Genomic DNA, 17,972 nt, shown 5'->3' with positions numbered 1-17,972 from the left:
CTCATCCCAGACCACATGGCACAGGGTTGTGTCCAGAGGGCTCTGCAATAATTCCAGTGGGGGACACTCCACACACTCTCTGGGCAACTCATCACCTGCACAGGAAAGTTCTTCCTCAGGTTCAGGGGGAATTTCCTGTTCAGGTTCTGCCCATTGTCTCTTGTCCTACTGCTGGGCATCACCAAGCACAGCCTGGTTCATCCCCTAACACCCTCCCTTCGGTCCCTCTGACTGGGATGGGGAGGTGGGAGACAGGCAGCCCCAGAGAGGCAGCAGAAGCACCCACAGGAGCACAGCAAGATCCTCATCTGGCCTTGGTAGGGAGGCATTGGGAAAAGACACTGCATGGAACAGTAAGCTCCTGGAGGGTTGCTGTCAGTTTCTCCGGGTCTGGATTGAAGGCCCTTGAGATAGTAGTTCATGTTTGGACTCAGGTGTTTATTATTTCTTATCAGTAAAGCAGTCTCACAACCATGAGTTCAGCAGCTTTTCATTAGCAAGGCACAAAATGGCTATCTCTTGTTACAAGGTCTTTTAAGACTAAACTCTCCAATTAAGACCTGACACCTCGATTATTTTCCCTTTTAACCCAAGAACTGATCCCACAGAGCCTGCAATGCAGACTTTTCTGTCCAATTACAAAACATCACTCAAAGCCATGAAGAAGAAGGAAGAAGCAGCATGAAGAAGAAACTCAGGATGACACCCTGTGCCCTCCATCTTCCTTCCATCCACAACATGCTAAAATCCCAAAACCTAAATTTCTCACAAAGTGATACACCTACACTACTCTCTACAATCTCTTTCACTCTTTTGTGGATTCTAGTCTATCTTGACGGCTAGAAAACTTTCTCCATGAATGAGGGTCAAAGTCAGTGGGGGTCGGGACACCCCAGAGCAGACAGAGAAATATTCTCAGTGCCCTGGGTTTCCACAGTTGCAAAATCTGGAACGAGAGATCCAGGGAGCAGCCAGTCCCTAGCTCTGCTTCCTTTTGGGACAAGCAAGGCCTGCTTCTCTCCATGGAACCCCACGTGCTGTAGTTGGTCCCCAGGCATTTAACTGGTCATGTTCCTGCCCTTGCACCTCTGCAGCCTCCATACAGCCATTGCAGTTGTTTGAATTTGCTGCTCGCTGCTTGCACAGGGAGAGGATGCAACACTGTGTGCTCTGCAAGGAGACAGAGAAGTGGCTGGCTGGAAATGTTTGTCTGGCTAATAGCAGTCCCTTTCTTCCCAGGATTCCTAACCTGGAGCCAGCTCAGAGGATGGGGCAGGTGATTGTGGAAGGCAGAGTCCAGGAGTGGAAGAATCTTGATGAACCATTAGAGTAGAGGGAGAAAGGCCAGGGAGCCAAGAAGGAGGCACTCTGGAGAGCACCACCCGAGGGACAGCGCTTCTGTCAGCTGGAGAATTTGGCAGGAGCCGGCGGCATCGTGCCTTCTGCTGCTGATGGTCTCCCACCCTTCACCAGAGACCTGCCAAGCTCCAGCTTACTTTTTAGTTAGCTACGTTAATTGTTTGTTAGATAGATAAGTAGTTGATAATTGTCAGTTAATTGTTAATAAACAGTTGTTAATAAATTGTTCATTGTTGGCTTGTCTTGGTTTGAAAGGCAGGTGTCTGCGCGACCTCTCTGGAATGGAGAATGTGACCCCCTTCCCTCCAAATTATTGTAACTTTGAAATTAAGGGGCTTTCAGGCAAAGATGTGGGAAAAGGAGTAACAGTTCTTTGCCAGTACAACAAGGCAAACAAACACCACCACCGGCAGCAACAACAAACAGAACCAGATACCCAAGCACAGCCTTCCCTCAGCTGCAGGCACTTTCCCTTTGGTGTCGTTCCTGTCACAGCCAGGCAGGGAAGGCAGGCAAATAATGAATAAAGTGATTGCTAGAGAAATCTGAATTATTATTGAGGGCCCAGAAAGGGACACAGCACTCAAGGTGTGGCCTCACCAGCGCCCAGCACAGAAGGACAATCACTGCCATTGTTGGGAAGGATGAAAGTTTGACAAAAAAGTCTCACAGATATGGATGCTTGGCAGAAAGATTTTTGAATGTAGAATCTGAAGAAGGAATAGAAATGAAAACAAGTTTGGATAGACAAGAATTGCTGAGCCAGTCTTACTGGATAACCAAGGAGCCAAAGAGTGTGTTATTTAGAAGGGGCTTTTATGACTTAGAACAAAGGATAACCCCACCTTAAACAGACAATTTTTTTTTAGCAAGTAGAAAGATAGCACTGGCAAACAAACATGCCAATGTTGCAAGTAGAAAAAAAGGTCTCACAATTTCCCACTGCAAGAAAACTGAAAAACAACTTCTAGCTTAAACTGTGACATCCTAACTTTTACTGATTGGAGAATAGTAGCATGAATATGGCAATGATAGTAGTTATGATAGGCTACAGGTAAAAGTTAAGGTATACATTGGTTCTTCTGTATGAAGATGCTCAGCAAAGAAAAGTATAGAATGCATTGTAACCAAAACCAAAGGGTCTCCAGGCCTGCCTGCAGCTGGAGCTGACAGCTGTAGGCACAGGCTCTGTCACCCACGACCCTGGACTGCTGTAACCTCTTGGATGGAATAAACTGCATTTTGGAGACTGCCTGGAGTCCCACATCCCTCATTCAGGCTCTTACTGACCTGGTCCTGCTGGCTACACTATTGCTGATCCAGGCCTGGTGCTATTCGCCTTCCTGCCCACCTGGGCACACCTGGTCTCAGGTTCAGTTGTTGTCAATTGGCTTCCCAGCCACTCTTTCCACAGCTGGGAGCTGCAGAGGGTTTGTGTGGCCAAAGTGTACGACCTGGCAATTGGTCCTGTTTAACCTCATGCCAGTGGTCTCAGCCCACGGATCCAGCCTGTTCAGGGCCCTCTGCAGCCTTCCTGTCCTCCAGCAGATCCACCAAAAAATATTATTGCAAGCACTGATTGGCGAGGGGCGGCATGTCCACCGCCTGCGGTCCCAAAGCCCAGGGATGGGGAGAGAGGATCTTTGTTTTCCAGCCAGGCTCCCGGCCAAGAGCAGCCAAATCCAAGGGAGAAGAGAGATGTTGTGAGGCAGCCAGGAATTCAGGGCAAAGCTTCCTTTTCTCCAGAAAAAAAAAAAAAAAACAAACCCAACATTTAAACTGTAAGGGGAAAGTCTTGTTCCAGCCCCAGCCTTGGCCAGAGAGTGTATGTGCCATATCGTCCGGGAATTGAATGTAAGGAATCCAGATATGCCGTGTTATCCAAGAATCGCATGTAGGAAATCCATGAGTGACCTGTTATGTAGGAATCACACACTGGGAGCCTGACACAGCCTATTGGACAGTGATTGTATGCAAGGAATTCAGATGTGACACATCAGATGGGGCTGGATGCAAAGAATCCAGACGTGGCACATCAGATGGGGGCAGGATCCAAGGAATTCATATGTGCTGTGTTATCCCAGAGCAGCACAGGGGGTGTGCAACAGGCAAACACACAGAGGCTGCACCTTCTTTGGGAGTGCTTGACCTCTGAGCCAGCTTGGCATCATCCAAAGAAGGACATTGAGGTGCTGGAGCAAGTGCAGAGAAGAGAAAGGAAGTTGATGAAGGGTCTAGAGAAGAAGTCTGATGAGAAATGGCTGCGAGAGCTAAGGGAGCTGGGGAGGGCTCAGTCCTGAGCAAAGGAGGCCCAGGGGGAACCTTGTCCCTCTCTACAACACCCTGAGAGGAGGCTGGAGTGAGATGGGGATCGGGCTGTCCTCACACACAACCAGGGACAGGACAAAAGGACACAGCTTAAGCTGTGCCAGGGAGGTGAAGTTGGACATCAGATGGAATTTCTTCACAGAAAGGATTCTTCAACATTGAAGGCACTGCCCAGGGAGCTGGTGGAGCCACCATCTCTGAAGGTGTTCAAGGACCAGCTGGACGTGACACTCGGTGCTCTAGTCTGGTTGACAAGGTGGTGTTTGGGCTAAAGCTTGATGCAATGATCTCAGAGATCTCTTACAACCAAATTGGTTCTGGGATTCTCTGAAATGAACACCTGGTAAAGACAGGAAAGCTGTTCAAGTTAGGTATGAAAAACGATAAGGTTTTGTAAAACGGTTTCACAGGAGCTCACCTATTCCCCTGACCCCACTATATGATAGACATATATCCCTAGAATTGTTAACTCTTCTCTGGTCTTTTTATCCACAAAGCACACGGTATTCTGTGAGGAGTGACTCAGGGACTTGCAGTTGTTTATCCTGGAGAAGAGAAGGCTCAGGGGAGACAGGGCAGTGTCAGGGCACAGGTTGGACTTGATGATCTTCAAAGTCTTTTCCACCCTTGCTGTTTCTGGGATTCTCTGGAACCACCCATGCAGCAGTTGCAGGATGAGCCCTGGGCCTCCTCTTGAGAAGCTCCAGCAGCCCAGGTCCCTCAGCTTCTCCTGCCAGCCCCAAAGCCCATCCTGTCAGTCCTGCAGAGCCTCTGCAGCCCCTCCTCACTGCCCAGAACAGGGAGCCCCAGAGCCAGACACAGCAGCCCAGATGTGCCCCCCTGGCCTGGGGTGCCTCTGGCAAGGGAGCAGCACCAGGCACTGTGGGAGCCTGCAGACAATTCCTGCAGCACTTGTAGGATGATCCTGCTGCCCAAGGGATATTCCCATGGTGCCAAGGCAGGAACTGCAATGGAGAGTGGGGCCAGAGAGCGAAGGGCAAACAGGGATGGGCTGTTTGCAGGGCAGGGAACAGGGGTGGGCAATAGGAAGAAATTTCAATCAGGGAAAGAGGAAAGAAAGCAAAGGTGAAGCCAAGGAAATGCTCAGGGCAGTTTGGGGGTGGCTGCCAGGCAGCCCTGGCCCTGAGCAACAGCATCTGCAGTGGACAGGAAACTCCCAGCTGATGGGAACAAACTTTCTGGCTGACTGCAGAGGCCAGGACAAAGCTGAGTGGTTTCCCTGGTGTCTCCCAGCCCTTGGTGGCCCCAGAGGCTGATGGCATTTGTGCTCCCTCAGGTTCATGTCCCCACACCAACAGCATGGGGGTGCTCCCTCTGCTGTGTGCAATGCAAACAGGGGCTGCTGAGCCAGTGCTGCCGTGTCTGTGCCTGCAAGGATGGGGCACCTGTGTGAGCTGGGGGAGAGGCCAGGGCTGCAGAGGGGGGATGTTGTTGGCAGCTCCATGAGGATGCTCTGGAATCTGCCCTGGGCTGTGCAGTGCACTGGGGATGGATCAGCCCCTGCTCTGCTGCTCCTTCCTGTCTGCCCCATGGCCCTTGCAGAGCACCAGCCATGCTGTTTGCCCCCAGCATGCCCATGGGCAGCCTGGGGCTGCTCACGGGGCTTTCTGTGCTAAGCATTGGCCTGGGTGGGTTCTTGAGAGAGCCTGGGCAAGGAGCCTGGAGCCCCCAGGGCCTGGCCTGAGGCGTCAGCGCTGCCCCAGCAGTGCCCATGGCCTGTCCCTGCTGCAGCCCCGGCACTGCCACCCCCAGGGCTGTGCACAGCCCCGAGAGCACTCAGGCCCTGCAGCAACACTAGCGCCACCAGGGCAGCGGGGCAGGGCCACGGCAGCAGCACTGACAACAACACCAAGTGCTGCTGCTGCTGCTGGGCACAGCTGCTGGGCCAGCCCTGATCTGCCCCCAGCTCTGCACACAGACATTGCTGCTGCAGCTCCAGAGAGGGAAACCAAAGGGGCATCTTCAGTGAAAACTTTGCTGGGAGATCCTTTAGTTCCTTTACAGCCACCGAGAACGCAACCCCTCATTGACACAGTCTGTGGCCACAGGGAAGTGGGAGAAAGCAAAATGAGAAATGGCAAAAACAATGACATTTCTTTGTGGGCAATATGAAAAAACTAAAACAAAGGGAAAAAAACCACTACCAATCAAGAAGTATCAAAGATTAGTTTTATTGCAAGTGATTTGCAGAAATTGGCCGGCAGTTTAATGTTCCTGAAAGCATCCAGTCATCAGTGTCCACACTGCAGCCTTGAGCTCCTGGTTCCTCAAGCTGTAGATGAGGGGGTTCAGGGCTGGAGGCACCACCGAGTACAGAACTGAGAGGCCAGATCCAGGGATGGGGAGGACATGGAGGGGGCCTTCAGGTGAGCAATTGTGACAGTGCTGAGGAACAGGGAGAGCACAGCCAGGTGAGGGAGGCAGGTGGAAAAGGCTTTGTGCTGTCCCTGCTCAGAGGGGATCCTCAGCACGGCCCTAAAGCTCTGCACATAGGAGGAAACCATGAACACAAACCAGCTGAGTCCTAAATAGGCACAAACTGCAATGAGCCCAAGTTCCCTGTCATTTGAGTGTGAGCAGGAGAGCTTGAGGATCTGTGGGATTTCACAGAAGAACTGGCCCAGGGCATTGGCCTGGCACAGGGGCAGGGAAAATGTATTGGCTGTGTGCATGAGAGCATGGAGAAAGGCACTGGCCCAGGCAGCTGCTGCCATGTGGGCACAAGCTCTGCTGCCCAGGAAGGTCCCATAGTGCAGGGCTTGGCAGATGGACACAGAGTGGTCACAGCACATGATGGTCAGGAGGGAAAGCTCTGCTGAAATGAAAAAGACAAAAAAAAAGAGTTGGACTGCACATCCTTTGTAGGAGATGGTGCTGGTGTCCCAGAGGGAATTGTGTCTGCCAATGGCAGCAGGAGGAAGTGCTTGATGGAGCTGCTGTTGGACATTTGCTGTGGCCGGGCATTGGGTTCTGCCATGGGGAAAAAAGACAGTGAAGCGTTAGAGCAGATAACTGTACCCAAAATCAAAGCCATTTCTCCACCTCATGGCTCAGCAGGAGTTTCTCCAAGAAAGAAACAAAGCTTTTGCCTGAAGCTCCCACTGTGCCCATGACAGGAACCCCTGTGAGTGTCTGGGACATCCTGGCTCTTTGGCAGCCTGGGCACTCCTGGGATGTCACCGTGGAGTCCCCATGAGCGCCTGTGACAGATGGGTGCCTTTGCAGCCCAAGGTGCCCTGGGATGTCACCATGGAATGACTGTGACTGCCTCTGACCACAGGGCTCTTTCCCATCCCCAGAAAGCCCTGGGAGGTCTCTATGGAGCCCCTGCCTCTGTGTGGGACATTCCAGGCCCTGAACAGCCTGGAGATTCTTGGAAAGTGCCCATGGAACCCCTCTGAGGGCCTGTGGCAACTCGGTTCCTAAGCAGGCAAACAACACCAGGCCCCACTGTTGCTATGGTGTGTTAGTTTTTGTCCTGCGGTGACGTTATGATGCTTTCTGGAGCGGCCCTCCTTTGCAGATTCTTTAAAAAATTTGCCCTAAACCAGCACAAAATATTTGGCGCCCAACGTGAGGCTCGAAAGAGAGAGAGTGGTAAAACCCTGTTTTGACTGCATTTTGGTTGCTATTACTCTGTGTTCATTTAAATCAGCTAATAGCCATGCTTTTTGGATTCATAATGTCTATTGGGGTGAAGGTTTGCATGCATTTCTGGTCCCTAGGGTTTTTTGAGATTTTAATACCTCTCTGGTCCCTAGGTTTATTTTCTTATCCAGAAATAGCTTTAGTATTGCCCCTAATACGTAGTTTTTACATCAGAGGGGCAGTGACCAGAGTAGCTATCCTGCTGGGCTTTGTGGCAATAATGTGCAAGAAGTTATAAACATGCTAGGGTCTGCTCCAGGTATGAATGGTTCATGGCTATGGTTATGCATCCAGTTTGTTGCAGGAGGAGCAGGAGGGAATGAGGTTTTTCAGCCTCTGCTTTACTCCTTCTCCTATGAATAAGCTGCATCACTAGTGAAGGATGTTCAGTTTCCCCTCAATGTTAAAGAATCCATCTTCCTGGTATTCAATCTGGTAACCTTCCTCTATACAGCCTGCTGCTTCTCTAGAATGAGGGCTGAGATTTCTAGACGGGCTGATGAGACCCCTGACTCAGGAGTAAAGCCCGGTGTGGAAAATCCTAAGTGGTGTGGGAAATGGGAGGATATGGGCCAAATCCTGAAGGAATTCTCTGACCCTATAGTCTGGGATTTTCCCCATGAACAAATTCAGAATCCAGCTGAGGTGGGGAAATATCTGAAAGAGAAGTACCAGGATGAGCCTAAGGAGAGGAAGGTCATTGCAGTGAGCTGGGCCCTGGCATATGCTTATCGCACACTGCTAGATACTCTAGGGCAGCAGACAGAGGCAGGGGGGCAGGGAGATAAATCAGCAACTGTCCCGGTGACTCAGGCTGCAGCCAACACCCCAGGCTCGAAGCCAGCATCTAAACCCATGGCTGTTGCTACCAGCACTAGAAGTGGGAAATGCACGGACAAGACCAATCGACCAGTGGACGATGATGATGATGATGAAGGAGAAGGAACCTCAGTGCCTCCTGACGTAAAATCAGGAGTCAAAGCAGCAGGTGCAAGATCAGATGCCAATATTGAGTCCTTTTCCCTGAAGGACCTTCGTGGCCTACGGAAGGATTACACTCGAAGGTCTGATGAATCCATAATTAGTTGGCTGGTCCGTCTCTGGGATGTTGCAGGCGAGGCTACAATTCTGGATGGCACTGAAGCCGGGCATTTGGGATCCCTGTCACAGGACCCTGTCATAGACCAAGGAATGATGAGGGGGGCTAACTCTCACAGCCTCTGGGAACGGGTCCTAAGAAGTGTAGCAGAAAGATACCTGTGTGCAGACGATCTCTATATGCAGCAGACACAGTGGAAGACAATAGAGCAAGGGATCCAACGCCTGACAGAAATGGCAGTGGCAGAGATTATCTTCTCAGATGATGTAACAACTAGGAACCCAGACTTAGTACCATGCACGTCTGTGATGTGGCAAAAACTCGTACGACTTGGGCCACATGAATTGCTTCTGCCTTAGCCATCATGAAGAGGGATGAGAGGGGTGAGACTGTGCTTGACATGGCAAAGAAGCTCCGAGCATATGCCGATGCTGTACATGGCCCGACACATGCCAGAATCGCAGTGGTAGAAACACGTCTGCAGAAGTTAGAGGATAAGATAGAGGAGAACCACGAGAAGCTTAGAGAGGAGATTAAAGAAGACCTTCTCCAAATCTCGGCAGTACAGATCTGAGGTTCCGGTATCCAAGGCAGACTACGTATCCAGACTACATTTCCCAGATGGTGAGAGAAGGTACACCCCACGAGCTGAGCTGTGGTTCTACCTGCGTGATTGTGGGGAAAACATGAGAAGGTGGGATAGGAAACCTACTGCTGTTCTGGCACAACGGGTGCGTGAACTGAAGGAAGCCACCAGAAGGAAAGCAGCTCCAGTTGCCCATAGCCGAATGGCCAGGTATGATGATGATGACATGTCTGATCCCCTCGAAGGAACACCCAAAACATACACCCAGGGAAAGAAGGATAACCAGGCTTGGAGGGGCCCTGCCTCTAGCCAGGTAGAGGCCAGGGAAAATCGTGTTTTCTGGTCTGTGTGGATTCGTTGGCCTGGTACATCGGAACCACAAGAGTACAAAGCTTTGGTCGATACTGGTGCGCAATGCACATTAATCCCATTAAGACATGTAGGGACAGAGTCTGTTTCTATTGCTGGTGTAACAGGGGGATCCCAGGATTTCACTTTGGTGGAAGCTGATGTGAGCCTAACGGGAAATGAATGGAAGAAGCATCCTATTGTGACTGGCCCAGAGGCCCCATGTATTTTGGGCATAGACTACCTTCGAAGTGGGTACTTCAAAGACCCAAAAGGACTCAGACGGGCATTTGGAATAGCTGCTGTAGAGACAGAGGGCATCCAGCAATTGAACACCTTGCCTGGGTTGTCTGAGAATCCATCTGCAGTAGGATGCCTGACGGGAGAAGAGCAACGAGTGCCAATTGCCACTTCCATAGTGCATCGACGACAGTATAGGACCACTCGAGATGCTGTGATCCCCATCCATAAGATGATCCAAGAGCTGGAGAGCCAAGGGGTGGTCAGCAAGACCCACTCACCCTTCAACAGTCCCATCTGGCCTGTGCGAAAATCTGAAGGAGAATGAAGATTGACAGTGGACTATCGTGCATTGAATGAAGTGACTCCACCACTGAGTGCTGCCGTGCCAGACATATTAGAGCTCCAGTATGAGCTTGAGTCCAAGGCAGCAAGGTGGTACGCCACTATAGACATAGCCAATGCATTTTTCTCCATTCCTCTGGCAGCAGAAGGCAGGCCTCAGTTTGCCTTCACATGGAGGGGAGTGCAGTACACCTGGAACCAACTGCCCCAGGGGTGGAAGCACAGCCCCACCATCTGCCATGGACTGATCCAGGCTGCACTGGAAAAGGGTGAGGCTCCAGAACATCTGCAGTATATTGATGACATCATTGTGTGGGGGAACACAGCTGTGGAAGTGTTCGAGAAAGGGAAGGAAATCATCCAGATCCTCCTGGGAGCTGGTTTCGCCAATAAAAAGAGCAAAGTAAAGGGACCAGCTCGTGAGATTCAATTCCTGGGAGTGAAGTGGCAAGATGGATGGTGTCAGATTCCTACAGATGTCATCAACAAGATCACAGCAATGTCTCCACCCACCAATAAGAAAGAGACACAAGCTTTCTTGGGTGCAATAGGTTTTTGGAGGATGCATATTCCTGAGTACAGTCAGATCGTGAGGCCTCTCTACCTGGTCACTCGCAAGAAGAACAATTTCCAGTGGGGCCCTGAGCAGCAACAGGCCTTTGTCCAGATCAAGCAGGACATTGCTCATGCAGTAGCTCTTGGCCCAGTCAGGACAGGACCAGAGGTAAAGAACATGCTCTACTCTGCAGCCAGGAACCACGGCTTGTCCTGGAGCCTTTGGCAGAAGGTGCCTGAGGAGACTCGGGGTCGACCACTGGGATTTTGGAGTCGAAGCTACAGAGGGTCTGAAGCCAACTATACTCCAATGGAGAAAGAAATCCTGGCTGCCTATGAAGGAGTCCAGGCTGCTTCAGAGGTAATAGGCACTGAAGCACAACTCCTCCTGGCACCCCGACTACCAGTGCTGAGGTGGATGTTCAAAGGCAAGGTTCCTTCCACTCACCATGCTACCAGTGCTACATGGAGCAAGTGGATTGCTCTCATCACTCAGCGCACCCGTATAGGTAAACTGAATTGCCCTGGGATTTTGGAGGTCATTACAAATTGGCCCGAAGGTGAGAATTTTGGTGTCACAGATGAAGAGGAACAAGAACCAGTGACATGTGCTGAAGAGGCTCCTCCCTATAATCAACTGCCTCCAGAGGAAACACGCTACGCTCTTTTCACTGACGGTTCCTGTCGCATCGTAGGGATGAACCAGAAGTGGAAAGCAGCCGTATGGAGCCCCACACGACAGGTTGCACAAGCTACCGAAGGAGAAGGTGGATCAAGCCAACTTGCTGAACTCAAAGCTGTTCAACTGGCCCTAGACATTGCTGAGAGAGAGAAGTGGCCAATGCTCTAACTCTACACTGATTCATGGATGTAGCCAATGCTCTGTGGGGATGGCTGGAGAGGTGGAAAAAGGCTAACTGGCAATGTACAGGGAAACCAATTTGGGTTGCTGCTGAGTGGAAAGACATTGCTACCAGGGTAGGGAGGCTACCTGTGAAAGTCCGCCATGTAGATGCCCATGTACCCAAGAGTAGAGCCAATGAGGAGCACCAAAACAATGAGCAGGTAGACCAAGCTGCAAAGATAGGAGTGTCCAAAATAGACCTAGATTGGGAACATAAGGGAGAGTTATTCCTAGCTCGATGGGCCCATGATGCCTCAGGCCACCAGGGCAGAGATGCCACCTATAAATGGGCACAAGATCGAGGGGTGGATCTAACCATGGACAGTATTCCTCAGGTTATCCATGACTGTGAAACGTGTGCTGCCATCAAGCAGGCCAAGCGAGTGAAGCCCCTGTGGTACAGTGGGCGGTGGTCCAAGTACAAGCATGGGGAGGCCTGGCAGATTGACTACATCACACTGCCCCAGACACGCCAGGGCAAGCGCTACGTGCTGACCATGGTGGAAGCCACCACTGGATGGCTGGAAACCTACCCTGTGTCTCATGCTACGGCCCGGAACACCATCCTGGGCCTTGAAAAGCAAGTTCTGTGGAGACATGGCACCCCTGTGTCACCCTTTTTTTTAAGATTTTCTAAGCCTTCTGATGTTGACATTCCTGGAGTGAATTTTCTCACACACTTTCTGTAAATAACTCATTGTTTTACATTCCTTTATGGAGGAGGAGAGAGTTGATGGACTGTTGGTTTGACCAGTGACATTGCAGAGGCCAGATGTCGCTGAAAGACACGAGAGAGCACAAGCACACCACCACTCAAAGTGAAGGGAAAAAAGGGAAGTTTTATTCTCTGACTCCAATATTTATAGCTTTACAAAAGTGACAGTGGATTGGAAGGTGACATTGACACCTCTGCAATGTCACTGGTCAAACCAACAGTCCATCAACTCTCTCCTCCTCCATAAAGGAATGTAAAACAATGAGTTATTTACAGAAAGTGTGTGAGAAAATTCACTCCAGGAATGTCAACATCAGAAGGCTTAGAAAATCTTAAAAAAACAGGGTGACACCCCTGAGAGTATGGAGTCTGACAACAGGACTCATTTCAAGAACAGCCTTATCAACACCTGGGCTAGGGAACATGGCATTGAGTGGGTGTACCATATCCCCTATCATGCACCAGCTGCAAGAAAAGTGGAGAGGTACAATGGACTACTAAAAACCCAGTTGAAAGCTTTGGGTGGGGGATTTTTCAAGAATTGGGAGCAGCATCTGGCAAAAGCCACCTGGTTAGTTAACACCCGAGGTTCCACCAACCGAGCAGGTCCTGCCCAGTCTGAGTCCCTGAATGTAATAGAAGGAGACAAAGTCCCAGTGGTGCATATCAGAGGTTTGTTAGGGAAGACTGTGTGGATCAATTCTGCCTCGAGTACAGACAAACCCATTCGTGGGGTTGTCTTTGCTCAGGGACCAGGTTGCACGTGGTGGATAATGCAAAGAGATGGAACAACACAATGTGTACCTCAGGGAGATCTGATTGTGGGGTAAGAATGATGTGCAATATCACTGTTCATTGGATGTTACTGCCATTGTCTGTACATTAAACCATACAGACATGAGATAGAAGGAAATGTGTAAGAGTTGAAGGTCTGGGCAAGTGGAAGACGGAGAAGGAAATGTGTAAGTGTCGAAGGTCTGAGCAAGTGATAGATGGAGCTTTAAGTGACTAAAGTGAAAAGGGGGAATCCTGCAGCTCTGTAATATAGGGCCTGGATTCAGTGGTCCAGTGTGGGGATGTGATGAAGGCATGATGGGTATTGCTTGTAATTTTGGGGGAACAGATAGAAATTTTGTATGAATAATGCATGATGTGTTGTAGTATGTTGATGATATGGGGATAAGGAGTGGAATGTCCTGGGGTGACGTTATGATGCTTGTATCCCCATTCATCTGTTCTGTGCCTTTAAGACCGGCTCTGAAGAGTGGAAGTTTTGTTTGGGTTTCTCTTATCAGGGACACAGAGACAAGCAGTACATAGGGCTGTTTTTCACTTCTTGCTTTCAGCTTGCTACTTTGCTTGCTCCCTTTTCTGCTCTTGCTTCTGCTCTGCTTTGGCCTCTGCTTATTAGCTAGTTCTAGCTAAACAGTCCAAATTCCTTCCTGGACTGTTTCTCCTCTCCTGTTTCTGTGACCATCTCGAACCTGCTCCGGACTGGGACCCGGGAACACCAAGGGTTCGGCTGCAGCAGCTGCCCCAGTGCCGGAGGGACTGAGAACAGAGCAACCACCCCCGAAAGAGACTTTCTGATTTTGTCATCTTTCTCGGAGCAGTGTCATCGGGTATTGTTCATTTTGTGTGCTGGGGGGTGCTGGGCCAGTCAAATAAACAGGTTCTTTCTACCTCTCTCCAAGGAATTTTTTCCCGAACCAGTTGGGGGGAGGGGCCGTGTGGGTTTGCTTTCTGGAGGGGCCCTCCTTTGCAGATTCTTTAACAAATTTGCCCTAAACTAGCACAGTTTTGCATGGAGGCACTTACAAAAGAGATGCAAAGAGAAGCTGCTAGCAGTTTCCTCCGTGTCTGACACAGAAACCAATCAGTAATTAGCTTTGAGAAATGACAATCTGTTAAACCACTGAGAAAACTGATGTGCCTCTGTGAACATGCACATAAAAAGGGAACAGTTCTGGGAAACCCTTCTCTCTTTTCCAGCTGGCAAAGAGCTCACTGGCCATCCTGGCCCCCATCTTGGCTGGGGCGGGCTGGGCTGCCTCTGCCGCGGACTGAGCCCTTCCTGGGGAGCCCCCAGGCCCCATGGGCTGCTGGGCAGGGCCAGGGGAGGCCGTGGGGCCGAGGCCGGGCTGGGCCGAGGCTGTGGCTGCTGTCATCTTGCCACTACTGAGCCCTGCCCTGCTGCCAGGCCAGGCTGAGCCAGGATCTACCGGGCCCCAGGAGCAGCCCCAGGCCGGGCCAGCTCAGACAAGATTCTGCCTCACTTGAGATTCGTCCATGTGCTCGGGTGATGGTATGATGATTGTATCCCCAGTCGTGTGTTCTGTTTATGATGGATATTATATTCCGTGCCTTCAAGACTGGCTGAAAGTGAAGGTGGGGAGAAGAAGCACAGAGTTTGTTATCAGGATCTGGACTCACTCCTCCACAGTCTGCTGGAACACTGCTGTTTTCAGGGCACAGACAGGGCAGAGCACCATACTCCTTTTGCTTTTGAGTTAGTTTAGCTAGCTGAGGCAGTCCGAGTTTTCCCTGCATTGTTTTTTCTTTCCCTTTTCTCGGAACCATTTGAACTTGCTGCACACCAGGATCCAGGGAAACACCAAGAGCTCACACTTTGCATCCTGCTGGAGGCCTACTCTGGGCAACAGCCTTTGCCAGCACCGGAGGGACTGATAACAGAGCAACCACTCCCCGGAGAGACTTTCTGAATTTGTCATCTCTTCAGAGCAGTGAATGAGGTTTGTCATCTGCTATTGTTCATTTTGTGTGCTGGGGAGTGCTTGGCCTGTTAAATAAACAGGTTCTTTCCACTTCTCCCCCAGGAAATTTTTCCCAAATGCAGTGGGGGGAGAGGCCGCATGTGTTGGCTTTCTGCAAGAGCCCCTTTTGGAGGTTTTCTCCTAGATTTGCCCTAAAATTTGGGAGAAACCCTAAAACCCTAAAAGGACAGCCCAAACCCACCAGGCAGGTGGAGGAGAAGCCATCGGCTCCCAGCCGTGCTGCTGCTGTGTTCTGGCCTGGCCGCTGAGATCCTGGCCCTGCCCCAGAGCAGCCCATCCCGACACAGCCCCAGCGCAGCCGCTGCAGAAACCTCCATCGTAAAACAGCTGCGGCCACAAGAGCTGTGCCCCTCTGGGGCTCCATGGATGGACATCCCAGCTTAGTTCTGCTCTCAGAAGAGGTTTTGGTTCAGCAGCTGAATCCAGCACCTGCTTCCTTCCCATGAGCTCGGGACAAATGTCAAGAGAGCAAGAGGTTTAGGCTAAACACATCTTGACTTCTGCACTTTCAGCTTAAAAGACACTTGAGTCCAATTGAATTGGTTCAGGTCATTGTTTCCTCTTGCATGATGTTCTCCATGCCAGCTGTGTCCTGGCAGAGAGGAAAGAGTGCTTGTGAAGAGTTGGCAAAGAATGGCTTTTGCCTAGGAAGAGAGAAATGAAGGGCTGAGCTGGGATCAGAGATGGTTTGCAGTGTCCTGATCCTCCCCCTACCTTCCTCCGAACTGGTGAGGGGACACCAGGTCTAGCCCATCTCCAGGAGGAACCCAGGTCTAGCCTGGCTCCGGAGAGACACCAGGTCTACCCCTGCCACCGCAGACGGCAGCAAACGGGCTCCCTCGCACCGCGCTCCCGGCAATGGCAGAGCTGCCGCCGCCGCCTGCGCAGCCAAGTCCCAGGCCCGTGTCTCGGACCTGGGAGCCGCCGCGCGGAGGAGAGCGCCAAGGCGGGACCGCGCTGGGGCCCTGTCGGCCCCGGCCCGCCGAGGGAGACCTCGGAGCAGGAGGAGGAGGAGGCGGAGCGCGCCCGCAGGCCGGAGCGGCGGGCCGGCCGCTGGTGCGAGAGAGAGAGCGACAAAAGATTGTGTGGAGGGCTGATTGTCAATAGATGGCAGCGAGGGAGCTGCTGTGCTCCGTCCGAAAGCCTGCACCAGAATCAGGTGGTTTAGGAATTATTTAATCCGGGTGCTCCAGAACGATGCAGTCCGCACCAGGGCAGAGGCGGCCCCGGAGCCGGCTGGCCCTGCGGTGCCAACGTCCTACGGTGACGCAGCTCCGGAGCCGGGGTAGACCTGTTGTTTTGTTTGCTTGCTCAATTGTGCTTGTCTTCTGTCATCTGAGTCATCTGCTGCAAGCATGGGCTACAGGTGCACAGCCTGAATGGCCAAGAGGGGCATGAGAGCTCCTTGATGCCCTTGAGCATGCTGATGGGGAGCCCAGGGACATTGCCATGTGGATCTCAGCACCCAAGCAAGTGTGCCTGAGTGAGGAACTTTGCCCGCAGTGCTGCCCTGCATCCAAGTGTCCCAGGTGAGCTGTGGCACTGGGGTTCACCATTTGAGGAACGTGAAGGGAGATGACCACATCCTGATTGATGAGCATCGATCTCTGATTTACTGATCCAGCTTACACACTTTTATAGTAGTGTTAATTAAGTCCATACATATTGCAAAACCCGAGCTCATAATTGGTTACAGATTACACACCAACCCCTACTTTGTTTTCAATACCTGTGGTTTCTTGTTGAGGCTAATACTTGTTTTTCTCATCCTGCTGTTGACTTGTTATTGACCATTCTCAAGGCCTCCATGTTTTCCACCACGTTTTTCTCATCACTTTACTCAAGGACACGGTGTTTATTGTTTTTAAGGAAAAAGCCTGAGAACTTGCTGCTTACAGCTGCCTTTTACTTTTTAACCAGCTGTATGTAATCATGGCCTTTTCCTATAAGCCATGTCTGAACAAAACTCTGCAATATATTCCCCATTTTTCTTTTTTTTGCTCAAGGAGGTTAGTCTGCCAGGTTTTTCTATCATTCTACTGACCATATCTTGAATACAATTAAAAATACAAGGTAAAATAAGCAAAAGCATTAAAAGCACACCTAGTATCCCCATAAGGTTCCCCAGCCACGGTCCAAGCAATGGCTTTTACCCCAAAGGGTTAAAACCACCCCCAACTGAGCCATAATGTCCTGCCTTATCAGGCATTGCAAGGTAGGTGGTAATTGGACTACTGAAAAAGAAAGCTGTTAGCTGTTTTTCATTCATGTGAACCCGGAGAGGAGGCAAATGGCTAGGGCTAATAATGCTGGAATCTGCTCCAGTATCGAGCGAGCCTGAAAATGATCCTTTCTGTCCTTGAAATTCCACTTCCACCCTTTCCTTGGGTCTCTCAGAAAGGTTCAAAGTCAGTAAGGTAAGTCCTCCGGTGGATTCAAAACCATTTTCCCCCCTCTCTTGTCCTTTTATAATCTGTAATCCCTTACTCATTTGGCTCAAGTGGCACCATCTGAGCAATTCTCAGTCCTTTGTTAATTTGGAGTAGTGGGAAAGGGGTATACACCACAACCATATAGTCCACATCAATGACGCCAGGCAAAACAAATAATCCCAACGCAGATGATCTTCTGAACAGCAGAGCACCCATCTTGACCCTATATAACAATAGGTCCATGAATCCCTGTCGGGATTTTCTGTGGGTGCGTGGTCATCAGCATAACTCCTACAGCGGCTGCCAGCTCCAAGCCAAGGCTCCCAGTTGTGGCGGGTTGGAGACAGGAGAGGGTGCTGATGCTGCGGCGACGACTTGTGTCGGTGCGCGGTCACTGCGGTTCGTGCTTCCCGGTCCCTGCCTGCAAGCGCCAGTATTGTGGGTGTCCGAGCGGCATTTTTGGCACCAACTAGCCGTTGGATGCAGTGTTGCTGACGCTTGAAGTGGTGCAAGAGCAGCTTATGCCTGATTTTGAGAGGACTTTGCCTGTTCTTGTAAGCCTAGCCCTAATTGTTTGATTGCATCTACTACAAAGGC

This window comes from Zonotrichia albicollis, chromosome 23 (genome assembly GCF_047830755.1).
Source record: "Zonotrichia albicollis isolate bZonAlb1 chromosome 23, bZonAlb1.hap1, whole genome shotgun sequence".
In the NCBI taxonomy this organism is placed as follows: Eukaryota; Metazoa; Chordata; class Aves; order Passeriformes; family Passerellidae; genus Zonotrichia; species Zonotrichia albicollis.
The sequence above is the reverse complement of the archived record's forward strand: the minus strand, read 5'-3'. Positions refer to the sequence as shown.